Genomic DNA, 23,795 nt, shown 5'->3' on the forward strand with positions numbered 1-23,795 from the left:
AGGTATCTTATACATGAGGCAATTCAAAATTACAAATTACAATAGTTATGCTGGCCCATTTGATAGTAAACATCCTCAAGGATAATTTACCTATGTGATCTTCCTACAGGTCATCTTCTGTTGAAATACACCATGTCAATGTCATTTGCTGGATTTCCCACCTCTATGAGTGACTTTAATGGTGGAAGGAATAATAAAGGTGTTTAGGACTGTGGGCTTCATTTCGTATTCCACCTATTTTCAAGAGGCTCATTGTAAGGAAATGCCTCTTTTTGCATGTTCGACCCCCCCCCCCATTTTTGGAATATATTCTGCTGGTTTTTGGACTGGAATATTACCCATATGCAAACTGCATATCAAATTTGTTAAACCCAATTAGCAAGGTCTGACTTACATGTATGTCCCTAGTATATTGTGCCCAGGGTAAGTAGGACATGTAAGACAGAGTGTCTACTCAGGGCTTCAGCACTGTTTGTGCTACTCTTCATGCGACAAGGTACAAAATGGCTCCCAGCCTGCCACTGCAGACTGGAAGGATAATGTTTACACTGCCAGTTCGACTTAACCATTTAAGCCAATGGAAAAGCCTTATATGTAAGTCTCCCGGAAGGAAGGCCTATAGAGTCCTATGGCAGGAAGCTATATCTTGTTAAGTAAGAAATATTTTTTATTATATACCTTAGAAACAACACTCTCAAATTATAATTTTGCTGTGGTTAAAGTTGGTGGCCCCATTGGCTAATACAGAGTTACTGGGTGGCATTGTCAATCAGCTAACTTTTGACTAGGACTACCAAACCGGGTCATGTAAGGTATCAAATTAATTGTGGTATTAAATGCAATCTGATGCTGAGGTCAAAATTATCATCCAGCAGCTTCACACAGGTATACACACAAAGACAGCTTTCTGACCTTCTTGGGAGATGTGTGAATGACTCCCAGGCCCAGGAACAAAGGCAGTGCCACAGCAGTGAAGTGTCACCTTCTCTGCCAGGATGGCAGCTCGGGGGATTAGCCTAGAGGCATGCTTCAAAGAGGAAGCTGCCTTTGATGGGCTGCCAGTCCCAACATCCCTGAGCAGGATGCCTTGTGTTCCTAGAGACAGCATCATCCCTAGGGCTAGACACAGGAAACTTGCCCCAGAACCAGTTTTACCATGGGCGTGATGCCCTCAGGCAGCCAAACCTCTAGGGTGAGCTACCTTGATCCTGAAGACAGAGGAAGGATTGTGTCATCTTGAAGGAGGTAGGAATGAGGCATTCTGGGATATCCAGATGCCACACATCACAGAAACATCATCACTAGGTAGAAGGGGACCCATTAGCCCATTGTTTAGTGACCGCCTGGTCCCCTCAGGGCACTTTCCTGGAATAAATATTGCACCCCTGGCAGGATGACCCTCAGTACTCAATGGACTTGGAAGAAGGACAAAATATGAGGAGAAGACCACTTTCCACCCGTTGGACTGCACCTGCTGCACTTTGGGCTAGTGGAGTTTGGACCCTGATCTGCATCTCTGGCTTGGTCAAAAAGCTGGTCCCCAATCCGATTCGAAGCAGAGACTCAAAAGGTCAGATGGCTGACCTCCCAGAACGGCACTGTAGAAATTAAAGCTGAAAAATCTCAAGTCGCTTGTCTGGTATTTACCGCAGATGTTTTGCCACTACCGGACCCCAGGCACTCCGAAGAACAATTTGAAGATAGCCAAAAGGTGCACCCATATCTGCTGGACCAGTGGGTGTTGGTTGTGACAGGATTCAGTGACTAAGAGGTACACCACCTTACACCATAGATTTTCACCATGGCTGCTGTGTTGAGGACTTTCTGGGACCTTGAGATTTGTGGACAGAATTGCCCCTACTCACCTGTGGACTGAGGACTTGACCGAACTTCACTCTAGCATCAGGAGCATTCTTGAGCATCTTTGAGCCTGCATTCCTCAGCGTCAGGAATTCTCCATCGTTGTCTATGGCGGTCATCCTGTAAAGTTTGGATCTCAAACACTCTGGTGGCCAGGTAACTGTCCAAAGTATCTTTTGGTGTGTTTAGTTTTAGCCTTAACATAATGAAAATCGATGGGATGATAAACTGTTTAGTACAGTTTTGTCACAGTGAATTACCAAGGAGATTCATTATCCTGAAATACTGAGTCTGGTGACAACATGAGTTTCCACCCAGGCCAGCACTTGACCAAAACTCAGTAAGTATTATAAGCCCTGATCCGATTAGGACAGTGTGACCTTTGGTATCCAAATTGTTCACCTGGTAAATTCTTTTTTTTCATAAGGTCAGTATTTACTGAATGTGCAATTTCTACTTAATTCTTCTTTATGTACCTCAGAAACCTAATTCAGAGGTGCCATAAATAGTGCACAAGCACTATTTGCTAAGGCACTATGTGCCAAGTATAAACTGGCGAAAATCACCCAGGGCAAAAACCCAGATGATGTCAAGTGTAACTTCCAGAGCATTGTTGGAGTACCTTGGCCTTAAAGTAATAGTTTTGACGAATAGTTTCATTATGCCCTTTCATGGAAAAGTCAACTAATGTAGTCTTAGAAACTAGGGCCCATATTTACAAACGACCTGTGCCACAGTTGCATCACTTTTGTGATGCACCGGTGGTGCCAGATGCACACCCATATTTACAAGACCATGCAAAGCCACTTTGCATGGCTTTACAAGGCCTTGTAGATGCGGAGTAAGGGAACGCAGCGCAAGTCACGGCATTGCCTTACTTTGCAGCAGAGATGCATTCCCATGGGTGTCGCATGGGTTTTCCCACACAACACCCACAGATTTTGATGCATTCCCAGATTTACAAGGTTTTGTAAACATGGGAATGCACCAAAAGCCTGCACCTTCCCAGGGACGGCATAAAAGTGATGCAACAGGCAGAAATATCTTTATTTCTCCCCATTTTTTCCTCTTTCTATGTGTGCTGCATTCCGCAGCACACAGAGAAGGAGGAAATCGCCTCCATTGATTGTTTTTGTGCCAGAAGGTGTCCCTTGCTGCACAAAACAATCATCCCTACTACGCAGAAACCTTTGCACCACCGTGCAAGGGTGCCTGCATTGGCGCATATCATAAATTTATGCACCAGCGCAGGGGGAGAAGACAGAAATTCACCATATCTTGTAGGTACTGTGCATTTCTGCCCTTTCCCGGTGGCAAGGGCGGCAGAGCAAGGCACTTGCTGCGCCACCCTGTGCCCTGGGCCTTGTAAATATGGCCCTAGTAATTGTCTTTCCACAAGTGCACTTATAACAATTTCATCTGAGCAATTTTTTGAATGAAACAGAACATCACATAAGATAAAGAATATCACTTTGTAGCTGAAGATATGCTGACATGTTTACTAATGAGGATACTCTGGAAAGATTTTGAAAGGGGTAAGGGTGATTTAGGGCTACAAAAGAGAGATTCATTAATAAAATTAAGGGAAATTATCTTTTAGTAACAAGACATATGGTTATGTATTCTAATGATTGACAAAAAGGTTTATGAAATAATAAACAAGTACAAGAACATGATGCAGTATGATATGGTCATCTGCTTTACATTCTAAAACCATGATTGACTTTTTTCGAGCAAAGAGCCTTAAAACCATATTCAGTGGCAGCTTTTCCGCACCCTCAATTATCAGAATAACATGGCCCAAAAGAAAGGAATTCTGAAAATATGCAGATTGTAATTTTGGTGCTCTCACATTGAATAAATATATTATTTTAATTGAAATTATTGGTAAACTGTGTAGCTTCAAAACATTTATTAATTGCAGAACCATATATGTTGTGTATGCCCTTGCAAATGTTTTACATAGGTATTACAATATGTCAGGTTTTTGAGAATAATAGATCGCTTAAGGCCTGATTTAGAGATTGGTGGAGGGGTTACTCTGGGCTAAACCTGATGAACATCCCAGCCACCATATTACAATCTCCGTAAGCTATTATGGGATTGTAATACAGTGGACGGGATATCTGTTTCAATTGTGATGGGGTAACCCCCTCCGCCAAACTCTAAATTATTCTCTTAGAAGCCATTAGGAAAGGTGACAAATGGTATCAAGTTACTTCACACTTAAAAAATGATCTTAGGAGTAAATAAGAACTTCTCTACAGTCCCTCTTGAACATTGCATTTACACCTTCTGATTATTTCACTTTTTGAGCAACTAAGCATTACAGGGCTTATTTACTACTTTTTGACGCAGGGGAGCAAGTCACTTTTCTGCACTGCCCTGAGTCAAAAGAAAAGGGCAGGACTGCACTTTATCTATGAGATACAGTGCATTCCTGTCCTCTTCCACTGCTATGATGCACTATTGGCTGCCTTGCGCCAATGCAACGCAGTGTCTGTATTGCAGAAATTATTGTTTTTGTGCAGGAAGGGTCAACATCAAGGGGGTGTTTTCCTCTTTCTATGTATGCGGCAGAATGGAAAAAAACAAGAGAAATAACGTTATTCCTCCTTGTTATGCATCCCCTCGGGAGTCGAAGGCTTTTGACACATTCCCAGGTTTACAAATCCTTGTAAATCTGGGAATTAATCAAAATCCTTGGGTGTTGCGTAGGAACAACCACCACAATGCCCATGGAATTCCTCTTTGATGGAAAATAAGGTAACACAGCCACCTGAGCTGTATTGCCTTACTCCATACCTACAAGGGTGATGCCCAATATCACCAGCTGGTGGCCCTAGAAAAGGAGGATAGCAGCCTAACAAGGCAGAAGCCACCTGAACAAGCTCCTCCACCTCCACACCAGCACAATCCATCTGTAAGAAATACAGCTTGCCCCAACCCAATAAAGACTGTACATGTAAGGGAGCAAGTGCTCTGGGGGCCCAAAAATACCGCCTAAACCTCCTGGAGAGGCCGCCGGGTCTGCATACACCGACAACAGGCCTGGGCGGAAAGGCCGTGCATGCCGAACAGCCCACCTATATAACCTAGGGTGAGGCCGGAACCCACCAAGGACTAAGAAAATATCACACTGCCTACGGAGATTTCTTATGATGGCGCAGCAATGAGCTGAGCTAAACCGGAACCCACCAGGGACCAGGAAATTACCAGGCTGCCTGTCAAGATTTCTTCAAGTAACACACAAGAAAGATGGAAGGAGTGTTGACATTTTTCAAACACTCCCCACAGTCACAGATCTGGGTTTAATCCATCACTTTTTAGCTCACCATGTCACCCCAGTTTGGACCCAGCCATATGCAAATCAGTCTTGACCCTGTTCCAGCCGAAACTGCCAGGCCAGGTCATCCCTGGACTGAAAACAAGCACTCTGGGACCGGTTTCATGGTATCACTCTTCATCAGCCAGGCTAGCCTGAATCCAGTGGCACAGTGAGCAAGGGACCCATGTCTGGGCATACCCTTTCCACTTAGGGCAAATTTAGCAACACAAAAGGATGATGGACAGGGTGTTGACATTTTTCAAACACTCCCCCCCCCCCACACAGATCTAATCCATCATTCTTTTGCTCACCGTGCCACCCCAGTTTGGACCCAGCCATTTGCAAATCAGTCTTGACCCTGTTCCCCATGGGAACAGTCCAGCCCAAACTGCCAAGCCAGGTACTCCCTGGACTAGAAACAAGCATCCTAGGACCAGTCTCAGGGTATCACCCTTCATCAGCCAGGCTGGCTTGAATCCAGTGGCACAGTGAGCAAGGGACCCACATCTGGGCATACCCTTTCCACTTGGCACAGCAGCGAATTACCCAAAGCTTTGGTGCAGCGAGCGGGCCCTACAAACAGAACCAACACTGGGGCCTGCAGGCCACAACACCACTTGATATCGTTTGGCAGGCCTGGGCTTCCTGAGAGTGAACTCCATGGCAGAGCATTATAGAAGTGGTCCGGGGGGGTTAACCACCTCATGACAAAGCCACAACAGCATGAGGGGGTACGGGAGAGCATTGATGAACTGCCGACCCCTAGCAGCAGCATTAAACAGAGACTGCACGGACCCCTTTTGCCAAACTGAAAGCACGCACCAGACACGAAGCTACAGATACCAGAGGAATGGACAATTTGCCTTTGGTGACTGCAGGAGGGGATGAAAAGAGAGGAAATGATCCCCCAGCCTGTATTAGCCTAACACCTACAGACCCCAAGAGAAGATACCTACCGGGTACGAATCACTCCACTCCTCACCATCTAAACATCACCCGTGGGGGTCTGAGGTCTGAGAAGTGACTGACTGACACTTACAATGACCAGGGCGCTTCACTGTGTTCCAGGGCCCTAACAACACATACCAGCTTCTCCAGTCCAGACTAGAAGCTGGGGGCCCTTAGTTAAAATTCCCCATCCTGGAGTAAAAATACCTGGCTCAACAGTCATCAGTGAGCTGCCTGGTGAGAGCCACACGAACGAGAAAGAGGAGGACTGCCATGCCCCTTCTGCGCAACACAACAGCCTTACACATCTGAGTCATATCAGGGAAAATATGGCACTTCCTCACTCCAGAGGAGGTTTGGGAGTGGCTGGAAGGTTGGCACCCGGCCTCCCGTAAGAACAGATACCAAAAGACTTGAGTTACTGACAACCACATCTAAGGACCATTTCTACAAGCCAATAGGAACCCTGAAGAAGCCAGCAACGAGGAGTAGAGCAATACTAAGTGACACACACTACAACATCTAAAGAGATGTAAGATTTCAAAGTTTGGTAGGGAGCTAGCAACTACTACTCTGTACATAATGGGCTGCATATCTAGGGGTGCAGTAGAATAATGTTAACCTCTCCCCAGTTGATAGTTACAGCAAATTGGTTATGGGGCAACAGGTGCTCTGCAAGTTGGTAGAGAGTGGCCAGTTCATAGGCCACTGTGCAGGGTGCTAGGGAGGGGAAATTTTGTTATAAGGGGCAGCTTGCATGGACTTTCTGCAGTTACCTTGACCATGGCTAGCATCTGGGAACGTAGTTTACACTCTACACTGACTATTTACATCACCACACATTATGGCTGATGTGCACTCACCAGCTGGTACACCACGCACCATTAAGGTGATGTTTTGGAAAGTCAACAGCCTGTGCCATAAGTTAAAGTGAGGCATAGTTATGCAATACCTCAAGAGTATAACTCTGATATAACATTACTACAGGAGTCACAGCTTTTAGGAAGCACCTGCGAAGCATGGTTCCATAACAGATACACACTCACAGCTCATGCGGCCTATACCTCCGATTCACGAGGAGTGCGCTTCCTAGTTAAAAACACGACACCATTTATTCCACCTTCAATGTGGAGAGACCCTCAAATGACATATGTGGCATCAGTCGGGCATGCGCGACTGGACAGCCATCAATGTGTGTTCAATTTACATCCCTCCTCACCATCAACAGCTTACCTTCCCTATTTATTATTGCAATGACCCACTGGGGGAGATTACAATGCAGTCACGTCCAAGACCCTTGACGGTGTCCCCTAAGCCACAAAGACCCAAGACACCATTAACACTTGTGACATTGGTAGAGGCCAAAGACCTTGTACGTACATGGAGCCTCCGACACTTGGTGGAGAAGCAATGCACATTCCTCTCCAGAGCACACAATAGGGCCTTGGGCTTACATGTTATCTTTTCCTACCAAATGCCTATAACCAGAATAGTGCATTGCAGCATCTTGTCTGAGGCATATTTGATCATTCACCAATATGGATTGAGCTGAGATGAGAAAATCATGAAAGCTCTATGGAAGAAAACAGACAACTACTTTAGGGGTAATGTGGGATCTGTGGACTCAACAGCTAGTTTGTGGGAGGCATATAAAGCAGTACTGAGAGGCCAGGCCTACTCCCTAAATGCAGGGAAAAGGAAGGAAGCGCGGGCCAAGATAGACACCTAAGAAAAAGACATACTAACTTTAGAACAAGATCAATCCAAAACAACTACCCATAATCGACTTAAAGAACATGAATATAGAGACCTAGCCAAAGATGCAGCATGTGATCTTCACATTGTGAAGCAAATGGTGACACTATGAGGTGAGAGACAAAGCCAGGAAATCACTGGCATGGCATGAGAAAAGAGATCAGAGCTGGGTCTTCCAACTGGCGACAGACAGGGTGAGCTCAGAAAGGGGGTGGGAGAAATAGCAGAGGAATTTGCTTCTTAATAATGTAAACTCTACAAAGCTAGGAGCACTCCACCCCAAGACAACATACAAGAATTCCTTAGAGATGTTAAAAACCCCACTTTCTCAACAGAACATGCCCAAATGTTAGAGAGTGACTACACATCCATTGAAATAGAACAAGCAATAAGCTCCATCTCATCGGGGAAGGCGATGGGAGCAAACGGCCTATCCATCGAGCTCTACAAAGGCCTAGCCAAGAAAATAACATCTCACCTGCTTAAAATGTGCACTGAGGCCAAAGCCACAGGAACTATCCCTAAGGACCAGTGGCAGGCCACAATTGTAGTAATCCACAAAGTAGATAAACAGCTAGATCAGTGTATATTGTCTAGATCCATCTCCCTTTTAAATCTGGAAATCAGAGTATTGCCAAACTTCTTTCAAATAGACTCAGGCAAGTAGTAACCACTTTAATACACCCTAATCAATGAGGCTTTATGCCTAATAGAAGCACTAGATTGAACCGCCAATGCTTATTTGGCATGCTGGCTGGTTTGCGAGACACCAACATATTCACGCTGATACACTCTACAGACGCAACTAAAGCCTTTGACACCCTAGAATGGGAATATATTATGCTGTGTTCGAGCTCCTCTGCTTTGGCCCCTCCTTTCTGAGGAGGATCCACCTTCTACATCAAGAACCAGAGGCCTGGGTGAGAGTCAATTGGGCAACACTGTGCTCCTTCACACTATACCAGGGAACGAGACAGGGGTGTCCGCTCTTCCCCTTGTTGTGCACCCTAGCGTTAGAACCTTTGGCAGTGTGAATTAGGGGTGACCCACTCGTTCACAGGATCATCTGGGATGAGCCTTGGGGGGAGGCTATATCCTTATATGCAGATGATATTCTGCTGTATGTTGCAGACCCAATATTTACTATCCCACAACTAATGCAGATCATCTGCATCTTTGGTTCCTTCTTGGGATGTACCATTAACTGGCAAAGACCCTTATATATCTAGTGATGGACCCCTCACTAACCCTTTAAGGGGTCCTACAGATGCCCTTAGGAATTCAAATACTTAGGAGTCTATGGCCCTCATTACGACCCTGGCGGTATAGAACCGCCAGGGCAGCGGCACGCGGGAGCACCGCCGACAGGCCGGCGGTGCCCCGCGGGGCATTCTGACCGCGGCGGCTTAGCCGCGGTCAGTAAAGGGAAACCGGCGGTCTCCCGCCGGTTTCCCGCTGCCCCCAGGAATCCTCCAAGCCGGCACAGCTTGCTGCGCCGGCTTGGGGATTCGGACTCACCCTCCCGCCATCCAGTTCCTGGCGGTTCTCCCGCCGGGAACCGGATGGCGGGAGGGGGAGTCGCGGGTCCCCTGGGGGCCCCTGCATTGCCCATGCCAATGGCATGGGCACTGCAGGGGCCCCCGTAAGAGGGCCCCTACAAGTATTTCACTGTCTGCTTGGCAGACAGTGAAATACGCGACGGGTGCAACAGCACCCGTCGCACCTTCCCACTCCGCCGGCTCGATTACGAGCCGGCATCCTCGTGGGAAGGGAGTTTTTCCCTGGGCTGCGGGCGGTCTTTTGGAGACCGCCCGCCAGCCCAGGGAAAAACTCATAATACCCTCCGCGGTCTTTTGACCGCAGAGCGGTATTATGGAGGGCTGAATTCTGGCGGGCGGCCTCCGCCGCCCGCCAGAATCAGAAGGAGGGGCTATGTTACCTAAAACACACTAGCGTTTTACCAATGCACTTGATGCTGATTTTAGAACGATTGGAGGATGGTGTAAGCATTGGAACACTTGCCCCTCTTTCTTTTGGGACAATGTTCAAGTTGATAATGCTGCCTCAGATAATCTACACTTTACAAAACCCCAATACCCAGTGACCAAAGGATTTTTTCATAAGACAGAGGCCGGTCTATGGCTATTGCTCTGGGAGTCATTCAGAAACTGACCCGGGGAGTCTATGACTATGGCATAAGACTTCCTGACATACAAAAGTACTATTGGGCTTCAAAAATGACAGTGATCAATGACTAGGTGTTGAACCACCTGTGACAATCAATAGATTTGCATGGGTCAAAGAGGGCTTCAAGGGAGAAATCCATAAAGCCAAGCTAGCTCAGACACTTCCCACACACCAAAATGGTAGTATGTATATGGAGGAAGGCACTCGCCTTCCTCAGTTGGAAAAAGCAACTGTCCGAAATGACTCCCCTCTGGTCCTGAGATCTGCTATCAGAGTTGGGCAGCCTACAGGGCTTCAAAAAATGGAAACTGATAGATAGCACTAAATTAGGAGATGTGTGACAGAGGGATGCCCCTAGGAATATGTCTGACATGACTGACCACATTCAACTCATGAACATGCAAAGCTACAAACATCTTCAACTCACACATCCCCTCGCACCCCATATACCAAAAGGCACGGTTAGGAGGAATTTTCCCCATTGGAAAATGTATCCCATCCTTCAAAGACTCAGTACCAATGCTGTCACTCATCTATACAAAAAATTGATCAACAATACCCCTGACACCGTGCCAAAGCTCAGGGCTAAATGGTAGACCGATATTGAGAATTTGAAGAGGGGGAATGGGAAGAGGCACTGGGAGCTCCCCGAGAAATCGCCATAAAATCTGGTTCCAGACTGGTCCAATTACACCAGCTACATTGCTCTTATTACTCCCGCACAGCTCTACATGCTACGGGAGGATGCACTGGTCCTGACTGCTTAAGAGGGTGTGGGGAAGAAGGCATGTTTTTTCTTGTGATCTGGAGCTGTCCCCACATACAAAACTACTGGAAAACCGTTTTGGCCACCATGAAAGAGGTAACGGTATACACCATGCCAGTAACAGCCAAATGTTGCATGATAAGCGTTTGGAGTGAAGAACCGCCAACATGATACTGTAAAATATGGTACGCCCTGGGCCTAGCAGCGGCAAAGAGAAACATAGCCGATAGCTAGGGGTGTCTGGACCACAATAAAACAACCACCACTTGGTGGGGTGGGTGTGGTGAAAGCTACACCAACTCATTGCAAGATCTTTTTACCTGAACAATACACTAGGCCATACACGCCCCACTTACACCCCCTGGAGCCCTTCTCCGGATATGCGATGCAGGAATCCTCGGTCGAGATTTTTACCTTCGGACTTAGTCACCGGGGTAAACCTGGATCTTGATCCGACGTTCCTGGAGCCCTCCTCGGATACGCTGGCTGGGAGGTCCCGGTCAACTTTTTACCTTCAGACTTAGTCTCTTTTTCTGAGATTTTCTTTACCGGGACGAACCAGCAAATAAGGCCGGGTCGCGGCTGAGGCAAGCCGGCTAGAGTTGCCGCGGCGGGTCGGTCCCTCTATGGAGCTTTTTTTCAAAAGTTCTCCAAACGTCTGGGGCTTCTCCCAGATGTCCTTTTATGGTTCTTTTGAGGTCCATAGCTCACCCCAAGGGTCCAGAAGGTCTGAGATGGTCCTTGGGGGGTGCAGACTACAACTCCCAGAATGCACCTGGTGCAAACTCCTTTTTGGCCACTGGACAGCGGTCAGCTGGTCGCTTTCTTCAGGAGTTGGTGCAGGGGACTCTGGTTAGCAATTTTTCATCTGTAGCCAACAGGGAGTCCCTGCTTGAACCAGTTGAAGCCAGGCAAAGTCCTTCTTGTGTTGAAGCCCAAGTGTGCAGCTGGTGCAGTCCTTCTGAGTGCAGGTTCCAGGTGCAGGCCAGGGGTCCAGCAGGGCAGTCCTTCTTCTTCTGTAGTTCTTCCTTGTTGGATGTGGTAGGGAACTGTGGTGTGGGTGCAGGCCTGCCAGTTTTATCCTTGCTCCTGGGTTAAAAGCAGGGGGTCCTGGTTCTCCAATCAGGTGCAGGGTCCTTCCCCCTGTGATGACCACTTCCTGGGAAGTGTGGCAAAAATCAATCCCAGGAGGCAACATTCTCCAAAAGTCCATCATGGCTGAATCTGATTTTTGGAGCTTACATATGGCTGAACCCACCCACTGGTGTGGCTAAAAATAATAAACACATCCCTCTCCTAATCTAATCAAGGGGGCACCTAGTTGTTTGGGGTTGCAGGATGTGGGGGTGTTGCTGGTTGCCCCAAATGTCCTTCTCTGCCTTTGAAGACCAATTTGGCAGCCCTCCCCCTTCCTGCCTCACCATCTGCTGAGGGGAGATTCCCACCCACAGCCACATTCCTTTGTGTGAAGCCAGGCCACTTCACACCTCATCAAGGCAGCCTGGCCAGGCTGCTAGAGGCTGGCCAATCAGAGCACAGCAGCAAAAACAATGCAAGGCTGAAATTGGCAACTTTTCAGGTAAAGTTTAAAACTCTTTACCTGAACAAGTTATGTTAAATCCCACAACTGGGAGTTGTGGGATTTATTATAACAATTAATTTGATACCAAACTCTTGGCATCCATCATTTAAGGGGACTTTAAAAATTAAAATAAAGGGGGTCATTTTGACCCTGGCGGTACGAGACCGCCAGGGCTAAAATGACGGAAGCACCACCAACAGGCTTGCCGGGCTTCCTGGCCCATTACAACCGCGGCGGAAGCGCCGCGGTCGCACCGCCGGGGCCGGCGGTATTCCGCCAGATTTGCCCCGGCGGTGATAATCCGCCTGGGCAGCGCCGCTAGTAGCGCTGCCCAGGGGATTACGAGTCCCACGGCTGCAACACCGCTGGCTCCATTTGGAGCCGGCTCCCATGTTGGTGAAACTTGGTTTCCGCCCACCGGCCCAGCGGGGATGTCCAAATGGGCACCGCAGGAGTGGGGCTGCATTGGCGGCCGCCCGGCGGTTAATGTCTCCCCATTCTAACCTATGAAGGCCATTTACTACAATGAGGGAAAAACAAATTTGGCTGTTTTTACCTCACCAGGGCTTATAAAACTATTTTTATAAGGTCCCTGCTTATAGTTACATGGCACCCAGCCCTAGGGGCACATAGGGCACACCTTAGGGGTGACTTATATGTAAAAATAAGGTAGTTTAAGACTTTGGAACTACTTTTAATTCCAAAGTCGAATTTGCATATAACTTTAATTTAAAAGCAGCCAGCAAGGCAGGTCTGCCTTTAAAATGACACTGGGCACCTCAGCAGTGCACTACCTATGCTGTGGTCCCTAAACCTACATGCCCTACCATATACTAGGGACTTATAGGTAGGTTAACTTAGACAATTTTAATTAGCCTAATTTGCATATTGATTTTACACAGAGCACAGGCCCTGGGACTGGTTAGCAGTACCCAGGGCACCATCAGAGTCAGGAAAACACCAGCAAAAAGTGAAAAATGGGGGCAAAAATTTAGGGTGCCTCTGCAATCAGCCCTGTTTTCTCACAGTTGGGTTCTGAAGAACCAGAAAAAAAGTAGAGAAAGGAATGGTCCCTACAAGTTAATCTAGCTAAGTGTGGAAGGGACAATCACATTCAGGCAGAATCACCAATCAGGCCCCAAACACTGCCAATCATCAAAATCATGTTTGCAAATTAGATGAACACCCTCCCTCACTGTCTGCCACCACATGAGTCATCAATCATCACTCAAAAATATATCACTCATTAGTGCAATAGTTACCTGTTCCAATCCAAGCATAGTGGCACATGTTTGTATCGCCTCTTATGATGGAAGCAATACATCGGCAATTTGGCAGTCTGATAAATTATATGATTATTAATTGGGCAGCCCTGCAGGGGAAGGTAAACAAAAAGAAGGATAGGTATGGATTTGAGGCCTCCAATATGCTTGAAGGGAATGGTGAGAATTCTTGATTGCACACTGGTCCAACTCCAATCCGGCCATACATGTGCCTAAAATGGTGGGGCTGCACAAGTTGGACACTAACCAAATAAATAATGTTCCTCTAGCTATATCAATTTTTGTGGCAAAGCATTTCAATGATAATCAAATGATTATTTGGTGGCCTACTCAGTATTCAGTAGGGGAAGTAGAGTTGGTCCTCAAAATCAGGTTGTTCACCAAGACATTTGTCAGCTAACACACTTGAGTCTGTCTAATTGCCCTCATCCTCCTCCTCTTGTGGTGTTTCAGGAATAGTGTAATTTTGTGGCATAAGGTTTTAGTTAATTTCAATCATGGTCAATCTCTCCATGATTTGGGGCAAGAGAATGGGCCCTCTGTGACAACTGTGCCAGCTGCACTGAAAACACGCTCAGGAACACTGGCTACTAGACAAGCCAGATACTTTATTGCCAGCCTACTGAGCTCTGGCCATTGGTGCATCTTCCCACACTAATAGACCAATGGGTTTTGTTCACTGTTGACTCTTTTGGGTCATCCAGGTAGCCCCAGAACATCCTCTGAATGGTCATTGGTCCTGCCACTTTCTCAACCTCTTTTGCCATAGCCACTGCACTTGACATATGCCATGGCACTTGAAACCAAGCCTTGCACAGGTTTAGTCTTTTTGTTCTGTTGCTGTCATTGCCAGTGTTCTTGCTGCTGGTGTTGGCTGCTGTGAGACAATAGCACTGCATTTTCTGGAAGTTGAAGGCTGCAGACCAGAATCTCTGTGCAGGACTCGTAAGTTTAGCTTTTCCTCTTCCAGGTCTCTTGCTTGCTCAAGAATCCATGTCTTTATAGTGAAACATCCAATTCTGAAAAAAGAATGAAAGTGGCCAGTAGTTTTTGTACTGTCGATTAAGTATTGTAGCACAGATGTACTCTTTGGATAACATGATGTCTGTTTGCCGCCTTGGATTAACAGCCAAATGAAGGATTAGGCTATCAGCCAACTCATGCATTTCTCTGTTGCCATTCACATCGGTGAACCTTTTAGACACCCTTTTAACCGGTCTTGGAGCAGATCTAGAAACTTGATAACTGGGTGCTGTCCTCCTTGCTGACTTCCCCTATCAAAATCTTAAAAGGAAGGTACACCTATGTCAGTCATTTATCGAAGCCCCATTTGTCCACCTCCATGGTCATGCTTTTCCCAACTGCATCACCTCCTCTTTGCATGGCTTTGGCATTGATCATTGTACTTCTCATACAGGCATTGCAACATGTAATAGGTCGAGTTACAATGTGTTGGCAGCTCCTATATGAAGACTTTAAAAGGTACTCTATTAGCACAATGAATGATTGTCTACTGCTTCCTGGCTTTAAAAAGTGGATGAAATGAGTGAAGATTCTTCTGCAGATAGTCAGTATGTTGCTTAACATGTTTTCTTTTTTAGAAAGTCCTGCACAATCAGGTTGATGTAATACACCAAACACAGGACCCTGCCATCATCTGTAATGGCCCTAACTATGTTGCTGCCATTTTCAGTTGTCATTGTCAGTCCACATGTCTGTCCTCAGGTAGATATTTTGAATAGCATTCTTCTGCAAACCTTGTCTAACTAATTACAGCACATCATGATGGAGTGCTGGTACAGCAACTCTGGCAAAATAGGTCTGGCTAGGAGCTTTCTATTTTGGGCTGATGGCTGCCACAAAATTCTAAAAATCCCTCTCCTTCCACAAATGAAATAGGGAGCAGGTCCAGCGCTAACATTTTAACCAGATTCCCTTTGTACAAACATGCAGCTGGGTGGTTGTATTCATAAAGCCCTTCCCACCTAAAACATGCCAGTAATGGTACAGTGGATTTTTTTTCTTTTCTGGTGCCACTAATGCAGATGACTTCCATAGAGAATTAGGGGGTGGTAGAATCAATGAGCATCTTGGGGGCAGTCAGTATATGCTGTGGTGTCTCCATCTGACTCTTGTGCCATTTTGAGGTTGGTGAGGAGGAGTTGGTGCTCTGCTGGGAGCAGGGTTGCTTAATGTAAAGCTGTCACCTTTTTCTATCTCATCATCTTCATCTCCAACTGTGATCAGATCTGATTTTCCTTTCTCATTACCTCCACCATCTGAAGTATTTTTTAAGGTGCTTCTCCAACTGGATTGCGTGATGTTTTTTTCATATGGGTCATTAGGCCTCCAGTACAACAGTGTGACCCAGGCTTACCTCGACAAACACTTGCATGGGAAATGGAGCATACTGGAATGTTATCCTCCTGCCTGCTAATCATAAAGAAGTCCCAAACTGGGGAGAACTTGTTTTAGTGGGCCACTGGTGCCCCTGCTAATGCCCAAAGAACTGGAGGTATGAGGGTATGTCAACGATTGCCTCTCTCTAGTAGGTAGTTCGAATGAGGTCGAGGTGGATGCAGGTCTCATAAGGGGCCTTACAAATATGGAAACTGAATGTGGTGGTAGTGGTGGTACCAGTGCCACATGCTTGGTGCAGGTTGAATCTGAGGGGTAATGTCGGTGTCCTCTGATCCGGATTCCATGACAGTGACTGGCTAGTTCCCCTCCTCCCCTACCATAATTCTAAGGCTTTCAGGAACTGTTCTTTTCCCTTGTCTCTCGTGGCGGGTCTCTGACTCATCAAGGGTCCAATCCATGCCGAGATCATCAGAGGGGCATTGAAGAAGAAGCTGAAATACCCTTTCTTTTTCATGCTGAAGATCGGGTAGCCAATGTTTCAAGAAGAGGTACATCTTGCTCAGCTGGAAGTGCAACCTCCTATTCTGCTCCTACTTCCGGAAGAACTCTGACTGTGGCTCCCATTGTCCACTTTGCTCAGTTTTCTGTGATGATTGGTTACTAGATTGCGGCTGAGACAACTCAAGCAAACTCACTGCTCATTAACATGATTACAGTGGCTGCCTCACAAATGGGAAAGTGCTGTTGATGCAGGAGTGCTGTTACCAGCTTGCTGCCTGGAGGGCCTTCCTGAGAAAGATTTGGGGTAGACCAGTAGTAGAAATCTATGGTGGAGATCTGCTTCTTCTCCTCCTCACTGGCCACTTTCTTGGCAGCATTTTTTTTATGGGGCCATCTTCAAGCTCTGTCACTTGGCAGTGGCACTTAGCTGCAAAACCAGAATAGGCTGGAGGACTCACATGTTGTGGTCATGTCACGTTGTGCCTGCCTTCTGTCTTGCAGTACTCTGTGGGTGATGTCTCTTGTACACCTAAAAGCAAACAAGGAAGACAAACATTTAGTGATGCATTCAATGTTTGCAGTTTGAATTATTAATATTGCAGGTAATATAATTTACTGTGGTTGCTTATCATCCTAAATAATTAACGACAATAGTGTATCCATTCCAAAGTCAAACCACACCACCATAACATAATATTTCATGTTCAATCAGGATAACAACATACAGATGTTTAAGAAGAAAAGATTTCACTTTATTCCACTATATCGTCTCAGAAAAACAGATCCCTTGTATCAGTAAGGCAGAAGTGAGTTTGATGTCAAAGAGCCAAATATATTCGGAAAGCAACAGCCGACACGTGTTTCGTCAAACCTCACTTTTTCATGGCTGTGAACATATACAGATGGAGTATATGAATTACAAATATTCCTAATGTCAAAAAAATATATATACGAAGTTACCAAGTGTGATCTAAAGTAGAGACAAGGATTAGTGAAGAAAGAGAGAGACCCAGCATCTTGTTTGTGCTACCAATTAGAGTAGAGCCCTTCTGTGACCCCTGTGAAGTTAGAAACATACCTATAGCTGGTAAGTGGATAGATATGCCTAAAGAAATGCCGTTGGCAAAGTAAGAAATGTGCATTAGCAGATGGTAAGACAATGAAGTATTCAAGAAACCAAATGTAGGAAGAGAAACAAGAAAAAGGGAACCCATAAGTACCCCAGAGTTCATTCCTTACGTTCTAAGTTTTATTCAAAATCCATGTACAATTGACATAATAAGAAGAAAAAGAGAAAAATTGTATCTAAAGGGATGTGAAGAGAAGGGACATAGATACATGCAAAGGAAAGAGGCAGACATACCTCCAACTTTTCAAGATGTCAGATTGCGTAGTAAATATCCGAAGTCAATGAAGTTTGCAAGATAGCATAACATGAGCTAAATAGCTTGGCCGAGGACCATGATAAGTCTAAACTGCAAACAGGAAAGAAAAGCATGTGAAGAAAAGGAAGAAATTGGAGGGAAATAGAAGCAAACATATAATAATGGCCCAGCTCTAAAAGTAAGGATCACAGGTTTAAGCATGATTAAATGGCCTCAAAAATTTGTTATCAAAGTAGTAACGTGATTCGATTAGAGGAAAGGGGATAAAACTCCCATTTCCTATTTAAAGGTATAGTGACTCTTCAAATTTTTGGCCACAAATCCATAATGTGAACGGAATTGAATGTGTATCCAATAGTTGATCTCTCATTTCTTAAAGACAGACCTATATATGTAATGTCCGTAAGGGCGGCTGTTATGGTACCCAAAAATTGCTTCATTATGCAGTGCTGGTATAAAAAAAACTAAATTTAGCACACGGCTGCTAACTGGCACGTGTGTCATGACAGTGCACCCTGAGAGACCGCTGTATTAATACTGCGTGTCTCCCGGATAGTTAACTTTGCACAGTCTGAGAAAAGCAACTTCGGTGGGCGGCAGTACAGAAAGGGACAAACACTCATATTATGATAAAAATGAGAGCCAGGGCACACGGTCGCAAATAAGCATCTGTGCCGTATGCACAACAGCTGAGCGAGATCGTTGCATTGGTGCAGCGTGTCTTTAGACGTTTGAAAAAAGGAAAAGAGGGATAGAATTATCTTACCTCGGTTGCGAATAAATTTGATGTTAGCGTGCTGCTGACGTGTCGCTTCTGAAGACAGGCGCACCGTTATGCAGCCACTATTTATGTTGTGTTTGAGGTAGTCATAGAAAGGGGATTAGAGGTCGGCCGATTATAGTGTCGGCCATTTTGGAAAGGAAACTTTGATTGTAAAAGTGTAAAAGAGACATAGTTGCTGTATTAACAAGTAAAGAGACAGTGTGTTTCAGTTAGATGTTCATACTAGAATCCCATCTTGTTGCCACAAATGTGTGTGTGCCCATATATGAATATACAACATTTTCATGAACTATTTTGAAGGAAAGACAAAAACAGTGACTTATATTAAATAGGACATATTTGACAACAATATTAGTATTGAGTAAGACATCAAAACAACATTATTAGAAGGTCACATAAACACAAAGTACAATATACCAAATTGAGGCAAAGCAAGACTTTGTATAAATGATGAAGAAAAAGTTTATTACAGTAATGGTGACAATTTTGAGTGGATTAATGTACCTACAGAAAGACGTGCAGGTCTTTGTCTGAATTAAGACCTTCCTCAACTGCGCGTAATTTGTTAATCCATCTACTTTCAAGTTGCCTGAGCAGGAGAGTCTTGTTACCCCCCCCCCCCTTTGCACAGCTGACCACAGTGGCAATACCATGTGTGTGTATGTCTAGTCTTTCTTGTAGTTGATGTTCCAAGTTGTAGTGTACTGCAAAGGGATAGTCAGTGTTGTTGTTTCTAATTGCCCTGATGTGCTCCTGTATTCTTTCTTTTAAAGGTCTGATTGTACTACCAACATATATTTTATTACAGGTACATATGATGCAATATACTATAAACTTAGTGTTACAGTTCATGAAATGTTTGATAGTATGCGCAAAGTCAAAACATAGGAAGCAGAGGCAAAAAAGAAAGGGGAGACTACATCAAGTGTGCAAGGTCTAACAGCAGGCGAAATCTAAAAATTCATATATTATTAAACACAGTTCTTTGATATACTACAATGATCCTCAAGCATATTAACATTAAACTGATATCAGATAAAATGTTAAAAAATGAACAACAACAAAAGGCATTGCCCTCGCCTGTCAATCTCCCTTTAAAAACTGGAAAAAATTATTTACACACTGACTGTCTACACAAAATGGACACCAGCCACATGGTCATCCAACAACAACAAGCAAGGAGGCATCGACAACAAAGAACACATGCAGGCCTATGTAAAAAGCACACTGGCTGGCTACACAAAATGGCCACTGGCCACCTGGTCAAACAACAATCAAAAGGAATGGACAACAAAGAAGAACACATCCAAGTCTGTTGCAAAAGCACATTGGCTGGCTGCATAAAATGGCTGCCAGTCACATGGATGAGAGAGATCAAATTTTATTAATAATTTAGTGGCATAGAAGTTAGCATATGGCGATGAATTAACCTGCACTTAAAAACCTAACAGAGAAAATAACAGGAGTTACAAAATGTGCATGTTTAAATTATGGTGAGCAATGTGGCCACCATTCATATTGTGCACCACTTTTATCATGAGGGTTTTGCATTTTTTTCAAATGAAGGCATGAAACTGAGCTAACGTTAACATTTTTTATTAAAATGTTGATTAATAATTGAAGTATTAAATGAATATGAATTAAACGCACTTATAGTGAATTAAATGGAATTCATTAAGGCAAATTACATGTATGCAAAAAATAAATGCACATTTGAATTTAGCTTTAACATGTTATAAATGATAGTTGCAATTAAATAATAGGTTTATTACTGTGTTAATTTTATTAATTTGAATTTAGACTTAGTTTGTCTAGGCCTAGAGGATCCATTTTGCTGTATTAATGGAAACTCACTTGTTTATTCTGTCCCCTCTGACCTGAATTATTTTCCTAGGCTGCTAATGGGAATGTTGAATGTCCTATTGTATTGTAGGCATGAGACATGTTTTAAAAGCAACAATGGTATAATATTTGTTCTAGTTGTCGAACTGGACAGGAAATCTGATTTGTACTTCTCATGTGAAGTTAATTAGCTTAATTTGTTGTGAGCATTGAGAAACGATCTCAATTAACAAATAACTAGAGAATATAATATTTGTGAGTCACGTGTCATATCACCTGATGACAACTCACTTTTGCTGAGAAGATTCTCGATTTTAAAAAAATGGTGGTGCCATCTGCAGTGATTGGATGCTGAATCTGATGTCCAAATTGTGCCCTCCTGAAGGAGCAATCGAAAGGATTGTGGTTATTTTAATTAGTGAGAAACTTTAAGTCTTCATGGAGATTCCCTCATCCCTCAAAACTGTCCGGAACTCAGTCCTCGTTGGTCTTAAGTCTGCTGTCACATTCTCTTCTCTGAGTCTCCAGTGAGTTTCCTCATCATAGTCTTAATTGCACTATTTGTTATGCGGATCAGTACTAACATGGCCAACTAATTTTGAACTTCTGATCTGTTTCATGAGTAGCACGTGTTCTGCAATGTCCTGATGATGCTGTCAACTGATGCTGGAAGAAGGTGATTGTCCTACCTGATTAACTTCTCCTGTCTGCTGCCTCATGAGGAGAGGTATAACTAAATGTGGTTTCTTGTTTCTTTAGTTAGTGATTTACACCAGCTTGATTTTATAGTGAGTTGCCCTAGTTAGATGTTTTTACAAATTATTTCTCTCTTTCTTTTATATTGTTTTTATTATGTTTTTGCCCACATATGGTTTTTTTCTAGGGCTGTGATTGGTGGATAGGGCTGAGATTCTGATTGGCTGTTGGTTTTAGGGCTGTGATTGGTGGATAGGGCTGAGATTCTGATTGGCTGTTGGTTATAGGGCTGTGATTGGTGGATAGGGCTGAGATTCTGATTGGCTGTTGGTTCTAGGGCTGTGATTGGTGGATAGAGCTGAGAATCTGATTGGCTGTTGGTTTTAGGGCTGTGATTGGTGGATAGGGCTGAGATTCTGATTGGCTGTTGGTTCTAGGGCTGGGGCTGTGATTGGTAGTCGGGATTAGGGGTATGAATGGTGATTAGAGCTGGGTCTCCCATTAGTTGTTTGAATCAGGGTTAGAAATCGGATTGGTTAGGGGTTAGGACCAGGTTCCTATTGGCCAGTAGGGCTATTTAAGCCTAGGACTCAGGGCGTATCGGCCCGGGTGTTGAGGCCAAGGGCGGACAGGACAAGGGCGGAGAGGACAAGGGCAGTTGCCTGTTTGGGCCTGTTCGGGACAGGTAGGGACTAGGGACAGAAATGCTGCCCAAATCACAAAGGACCAGGAATGATTACAGTCCCTACACATCCGTCAACATGCAAACACATTATATGCAAAGACATCCAACTCATGCATCCCAAACTGACCGCAGACAGATTGCAATGTCCCATCACCAAACACAATACCCATTATACAACACATATACACATATCCTCCACAACTACAACAGTCAAACACCTGCATTCTCACAACAAACACTACTCTGTCCACTCCCACTAAAACAACCTGCCATCACCCACACAACACAAAACCACACTATACATTTCTCTCAGTCTCAGCCTTCCAGATACACACTCCCTGCTCATACTAACCAACTATGCTCTGTTTGCTCCACACAGACCACCTTTCATCATAACAATGCCCAAACCCAGCCTTCCAACACACCATCTACAAACACCTTTCCCCTCTCTTCACCAATTACACACAACCATACAATCCCCACACTTCACTCCATCACACATATTACCTCTTCCAGTCATCACAACTAACTCCCCTGACACACATCCATCGCCTCTTACACACCTTGGACATTCATCTCCAAAACACATCAACACCCCATCTAACACTCTAATTCCACTCACCAGCATTGTCTCACATTCAAATCTCTCACCAAAAACAACAACATCAATATCCCCTCTAACTATCCCACAAAACAATACAGACCACACACATCAGCACATCATATCAACACAAACTTTCATTCTACTTATCGTCACACCCACTCCCACCCTCATGACTACACGAAGAATACTAGTCCCGTCCTATCTTCACCCCTACTTCCCTACTCTTCACAAACACTTACCACAAGCACCCCAGCCCAGCAACTTTCATTCACTCGCCTCTCCTCCATTGCACAATTTAGAGCCTTACATAATCATCCACATGCTCCTCCACCACCCCAACCCATACTCCATCCACACTAAACAGACGCAAACAAAATAAACATGCCACTCTGAACAACCTTGCATCCTCTTGTCTATTACATAATAAGACTACCCTACAAAAAACAGTACACTCTTCATGTCTCTCTCAGCCACCAAGTCCACCTCTCACACACACAGACCCAACAAAATGCCTCCTTAACCAGCTGGAAGAGGAACACTGTTTTGAAAAGCACGACTATTGTGAGTCTCACACAGTTATCACAACTAACAACACTCCTGCTTCAAGCTCATATTATACTACTTACTCTTCTCCTAAACAAAACAACACTACCACTAACACACCTTTTCTAAACTGCCAGCTCATAAATGCTCAATCACTCTCAAAAAACAAACATCACATCTATCACCTGCTCACAGACACACAACCTGACTTACTATTCATAACTGAATCCTGGGTGGGAGATGACATGGCCCCAGTGTTGCACGAAGCCCTTCCTCCGGGCTATCAAACAATCACACAAAACCTTATAGGCAAGAGAGGAGGTGGACTAGCTATTATATTTAAAAAGGCAATAAACCTCAGTAAAAACAGACAACATTTCCATACAAGGTTGTGAAGCCCTCCTTACCAGATGCCACCCTACTCCAATTTCCTCCTGTAACTTTCTCCTCCTTTACAGACCTCCACCTAACAACTCCACATTCCCAGATGCTTTTCTAGATACATGCCCAAACCTTATTACACTATACTCCAACCTATGCATTCTTGGGGATCTAAACATTTGGCTTGACAAACCCAATATGCCCCATCTAAAAGCTATTACCACTGGCCTAGTCACAATGAACCTACATCAGATTGTACACAATCCCACACACATCACTGGACACATCCTAGATGTCATTTTTG

Source organism: Pleurodeles waltl, chromosome 3_1, assembly GCF_031143425.1.
Source record: "Pleurodeles waltl isolate 20211129_DDA chromosome 3_1, aPleWal1.hap1.20221129, whole genome shotgun sequence".
Classification (NCBI taxonomy): Eukaryota; Metazoa; Chordata; class Amphibia; order Caudata; family Salamandridae; genus Pleurodeles; species Pleurodeles waltl.